This window comes from Diceros bicornis, chromosome 19, assembly GCF_020826845.1.
Source record: "Diceros bicornis minor isolate mBicDic1 chromosome 19, mDicBic1.mat.cur, whole genome shotgun sequence".
NCBI lineage: Eukaryota > Metazoa > Chordata > Mammalia > Perissodactyla > Rhinocerotidae > Diceros > Diceros bicornis.
The window spans coordinates 40,780,651-40,786,650 of NC_080758.1; the positions used below are offsets into that span (position 1 = coordinate 40,780,651).

General features: G+C 40.2%; 1 protein-coding gene across 12 annotated transcripts in view; it reads right to left on the bottom strand.

Annotated features, from left to right (window-relative positions):
* TASP1 (taspase 1) overlaps positions 1-4,514 on the bottom strand; it is a 255,473-nt gene extending 250,959 nt beyond the window's left edge. For 7 of the 12 annotated variants that reach the window (XM_058563234.1, XM_058563237.1, XM_058563239.1 and 4 more), the window contains exon 1: positions 3,853-4,424. The gene's annotated coding sequence lies outside the window, so the exon portion shown is untranslated. Of the gene's footprint in view, positions 1-3,852; positions 4,431-4,464 lie in introns of those variants that run through there. The other 5 variants (XM_058563229.1, XM_058563230.1, XM_058563227.1 and 2 more) reach the window with 5 other exon arrangements.
* Positions 4,515-6,000: the final 1,486 nt, after the last annotated feature.

Genomic DNA, 6,000 nt, shown 5'->3' on the forward strand with positions numbered 1-6,000 from the left:
TTTGATATTCTCAGACCCTGCAGTTGACCATGGGGTAACTGAAACTGCGGAAAACAAAACTGCTGATAAGGGGGGACTACTGTGTATGCATACAATGCAGTATTATTTAGCCATATAAAGGAATGAAGTACTGATACATACTATGGCATGAATGAAACTTAAAAACAATGAAACAAGTCAGACACAAAAGGCAATATTGTATGTTTCCATTTACATGAAAGGTCAAGAGCAGGCAAATCGAAAGACACAGAAAATAGATTAGTGGTTGCCTAGGACTGGAAGGATGGAGGGGAAATGGGGAGTGACTGCTAATGGGGGCAAGGTTTCTTTTGGGAGCAATAAAAATGTTCTAAAATTAATTGTGGTGATGGTTGCACAATTCTGAATATACTAAATACCACTGAACTGTACACTTTAAGTGGGTAAATTATATGATAAATGAAGTATATCTTAATAAAGTTGGGGGGAAAAAAAACTTCCTGCTTCGCATAAATTGTATCTTTACCCATAAGATGTATCTTTTCCAAGTTACCAAAGCTAATCCCCTTTTCTTAATCTTTTGCTTGCAACCTTTGATTCTCCAGATCCCCTGCTCTCCTTGGGAAGCATGCCAATCTACTCCCCTAGCTCTTCATGGCCCCTCTCACCCCTCCCAACTTTGTCCTCTTACATGAATCCCAGACAGCCTGTCCATGGGCCTATTCTCAAATTTCTCCTTCAGCAATTTCATCCACTGCCAACCTTTCAAAACTATCCTCTCAGTAAATCAGATGATTCCTAACTCTTTATCTTCTGTCTCTTGAGCTCTAGCCACAAGTCTCCTGGACAGCTCAACCTGGATCCTCCTCACTCTTAGCCCATCTAAAACACTCATCTTTCCCCAGAAATCTAGTTCTTTCCACATTACTCCTTATTTTTCTTAATAGCACCATCCTCTTCTAATTCACCTTAAAGTCATCTTGGACTACACACAGTTTCCAAATCCTATAGATTTGTCCCTCAAGCATTTAACTTCCTTTTCCCTACTGCCTTGACCCTTGTTCAGCTCACATACCTCTTAGTGTAAATGTTACAAAAGGCTTTTTAAATTTTCTCCCCAAATCCAGACTACCTTAAAACAACCACCTACAAAAGGCTGCCAAAATAAATCTCATAAAGGACAATTCCAATGAAGACAAATAGTATGCCAAAAGACATCAGCAGACAATACATAAAAGAGAAAATATAAACTAGATATCCAATACTAAGGAAAAAATTTTCAAAGGAATACAAATAAACATGAAATCTTTCTAATTAGCACTGTACTGTCACCATAAACTGATGTAACCATTTTGAAAAGGAATTTGTTAGTAAGTATCAAGAGTCTTACAATGTACAATTTGGTATACACTATTTCTCCAGAAAGACTCTATGTATGCACTAGTCTATACAGACACAAGTTAACAGTACCATGGATACCTTTAAGGAGAACTGGGAGACTGAGCGGCAAGAATGAAAAGGAAACTTGATTTTCCCCTAATAACCTTTTCTATTTGAATTTTTTTTTTACTGGGTACTATCTACTAAAAAGAGAAGATTTAAGTTAGCCATCTCTGAGGCCAAGATGAATGTAAATTAACTTGATTATCGAGGCCGGAAGAGAAACTCAGAATAAAACAATGTTTTTACTCCAGGGACTTTCATGGCACCAATTTAAGGTCTAAATCTTGACCTCATTTCTCTCAAAGATTGTTTTATTTTCCTACTGCATGTGATGACACTATTTTTTTTCTTTTAAACCATTTAGAACACTACCATATGTCCTGTTTACCCCTGGTGTTGAAGTTTTTCGCTCCAGATTTACTTGGTCTTTTAGAAGCAGTTGAAGGAGGAAGGAAGTCATTGAATCCATCCATCTTACAGCAAAAGGCTTTTACAGAAACCCAGCCCTTAAGCTATAGCAACTGATGAATAAAGAAGCATTTTGTTGCTCTTAATATCAAGACATTAAAGGTTTAATGCCTCATTAAATGAGCTCTAAAACATACTTATTTCATCTTTGACCCAGTAATTCCACTTCTGAGAACACTTTCTATCAAAATAACTTTAAATACAGAAAAGGTTTTATGCCTTTTAGGCTGTGTTTAATAAAGGGTAATTTAGAAAAACAAAAATCTGGGAGCAACCTAAATGTCCAACACAGAGGAAAAAGTTAAGAAAATGATAACCTATATATTTATGGTCAATTAGTTTTTGTCAAGGGTGCCAAGGCCATTCAATGGGGGAAAGAACAGTCTTTTCAACAAATGACACTAGGAAAACTGTATAGCTACATGCAAAAGAATGAAGTTGGACTCCTCATACCACATAGAAAAATTAACTCCACATAAACCAAGACCTAAAAGTAAGAGCTAAACCTATAAAACTCTTAGGAAAAAACATAGTAAATCTTCATGATCTTGGATTTGGTAATGGCTTTAGATATGACACCAAAAGCTCAAGCAACCAAAGAAAATATAGATAAATTGGACTTCATCAAAATTTCAAACTTTTGTACTTCAAAGAACACCATCAAGAAAGTGAAAAGAAATCCCACAAAATGGGAGAAAATTGAAAAAATATAGCAAATCATATATCTGATAAGGGACTTGTATCCAAACTACATAAAGAATCATATAACTTTAAAATTTTTTAAAAATCAATTTAATAATGGGCAAAGGAACTGACTGGACATTCTCCAAAGATATAAAAAGGGCCAACAAGCACAGGAAAAGATGTTCAGCATTATCAGCCATCAAGGAAATGCAAATCAAAACCACAATGAGACACCATTTCACAACCAATAGTATGGCTATAATCAAAGAGATAGATAATAAGTGTTAGCAAAGATATGGAGAAATCAGAACCCTCATATCTTGCTGGTGCAGGCCACTATGGAAAACATCTGGCAGTTCCTCAAAAAGTTAAACAGTTACCATACCACCTAGCAATTCCGCTCCTAGGTATATATCTAAGAGAAGTGAAAACATAAGTCCACACAAAAATTTGTACCTGGATGTTTATAGCAGAATTATTCATAATAGTCAAAAAGTGGAAACAACCCAAATGTCCATCAACTGATGATGGATAAACAAAATGTGGCATATTCATAATAGAATATTATTCAGCCCTAAAAAGGAATGTAGTGCTGATACATAATGCAACATGGATGAACCTTGAAAACATTAAGTGAAAGAAAGGAGACACAAAAGGCCACATATTATATGATTCTATTTACATAAAATATCCAGAATAGGAAATAAGTTCACAGATGCAGAGAGTAGATTAGCGGTTGCCAGGGGCAGGGGGAGCCGGGGAGGGGAGATCTAATGGAGAGTGACAATAATGGGTACAGAGTTTCTTTTGGAGGTGATGAAAATATTCTGGAATTAGATAGTGGTAATAGGTATACAACTTTGCGAATATACTAAAAACCACTGAAATTTACAATTTAAAAGAGTGGATTTTATGGTATGTGAATTATATCTCAAAAAAAATCTATCCATGCAATGGATGCAAAGTACGAAAATTATGCTATATTCATATTTTTATACATACACACTATGATTATAAGTAGGTTAATAATATGCTATAAAAAATTAGAAAGAGATCAAAATGCTACGTTGGTGGAACTATAGATGATCTTTCTTTAAATATTCCTGCATTTTCCAGATATTCTTTAATAAGCATGCACTTTATTTAGAGTGAAAATAAAAATAATAAAGGGAAAAGCTTTATTTAAAACAAACAAGAAAGGAAATTATTAAACTCCCAGTGTATAAAAATTCCTTAGCTTAGTATTCAACTATCTCAGTCACATGGTCCCCAAAATACCTTTCACTCCTCTCCCCTACAGAGGCGAGGCAAGCTGAACTCCCTCCTTCCGGAAAGACGACGCCCTCTGGTTTCAGGGCCCCTCCAGCTCCCGTTTGCCACCCTCCTCTCCAGCTGCTCCTTCTTCATCTTCTTGGTCCTCTCCTCCTCTTTCTCCTCCCCTGAGCAGCAAATGCTCAAGTCCCGCGGGACTCTAACCAGCCCTCTACCACACCACGGGGCTGCTCTGGCCCCAATCCGACACGCAGCACTAGCGCGCACACCCTCGGGTCTCTAGAAGCCTCGGACTCGGAGAAACGCGCAGCCCCCAACTGCGAAGTGGATGGAAGGAGTGTGAGGAGCCCACACACAGAGACAGTCCCTTCCCCGGAAAGGGAATGAGACCGCCAAGCTCGAGCTAAGGCTGGGAAGGGGGCCCCACGCGCGACCGAGACTAGAGGACGAGAAACGTCCCAGGTCCCCTCCTTCAGCACCGCCCAGGCAAGCAGCATCCTGCGAGCCGCCCGCTCCCGGCCCGAGAGAGGAGGTCCCACCGAGCGTACGCGACCCGAAGAGCCGAAGCGGCGCCACAGCGGCAACGGCGCGGACAGCGTGAGAAAGACGGACACTCACCCACGTCAGCCCGGAGCCCTCACAGCACCGGAAGTAGTCACCCGCCCGTTGCCAGGGTGAGGAAGCGGGGATGACGTCAAACTTTCCCATTGGTCGTACGTGAGACCACGTGGCCGGAAGCAGACGCCCACGCGCTGCTCTGTCTCCGCCCGCTGTTCTGGAGTGGTCCACCTGGCCGCAGAGGTGCCGCGCGGCCTCCACCTGGAGCCTCGTTTGGAGTTGCGCAGGCGCCGTTGCCTATCTCGCCTCACCCCCACCCCCACCCCCCGTTAATGAGCCGGAAGGATGTGACCCTCTGATCGGAGTGGGTAGCCGAATGGCAATATGATACGAAACGAAATGAAAGTAACCATCGTTTATTGAGGTGTCGCTTAAGAGCTTAATTTCATTCAATCCTTGCAGCCCTCCTATACAGTAGGGAAAACTAGGGTTCTGCCTGGTGGCATGTAGGAGGTGGGGGCCAGCCTTGCCCTCGGGAGAAGGAAAGTGTAGGTGACCTTTCTTTTACCGTCTATCATCTGAGACCAAGACTCAGTAACATTATGTAATCCCTTTAATGTTTCCTTGTAACTGTTAACATGAATTCTTTAACATATAACCACCTTTAAATCTGCCTTGGGAAGCAGAGACTGAAAGGAGTAAAGCAATAGTTCTCAAAGTATGGTCCCCAGGCCAGCAGCTTCAGCATCACCTGGACTCTTACTAGAAATTCAAATTCTTAGGCCTCACTCCAGATTTACCAAATCAGAAACTTTGGGTTTGGGACCCAACAATCTGTTTTAACAAGCCCTCCAAGCGATTCTGGTGCACCTAAAATTTGAGAACCGTTGAACTAGAAGGACCTTCTCTTTGGCCTAGTTGTAGAGGTGGGGTGCGGTGATGGAAGGAGCTCCTTAGAAGAGAGGGGAGCAACCAAGAATTTGTGCCTCCAGCAATCAAGAATAAGAGCCAGGGAGGCAGTTTGGGGCTAGTATGGGAATGAGACCCCAGAACTGATTCCTGCTCTGGGATTCCTAGATAAAAATGTGTTAATTGGACGGGAAAGATTTCTCAACTGCTAGTAATCCCAAATCCGTTTTAATAGCTTTGTATTATCCAATGTATTTTTCTGCTAATGTTCTTCTCAATGAACAAAAATAAAAGGGTAAAAAAGATCTATTGTGAAAGTTATCTATAAAAACAGAATTTTAGATTTAAGAGGGAATGTGGGGACCTATATAAAAATAAGTGGTTTGAATAAGGAAAAAAAACAGTGTTTAAATCAAGATAGACAGTGGTAGTGTAGTGGTTAAGAGCAAGGATTCTGGAACCAGGAGAATCTGGATTCATATCTCAGCCTTACCACTTACCAGTTGTGTCACCTTGAACAATTTACATCTTTCTCAGTTTCCCCATTTGTAAATTGTAAATTGTAAATTTGTAAATTGAGAATGATAATAGTATCTCTCACAGAATATTGTTTGGAATAAATAAGCTAATAATATATGTGAAGTACTTAGAAAAGTATCAGGCTCATAATAAGTAATCAGTAAATGT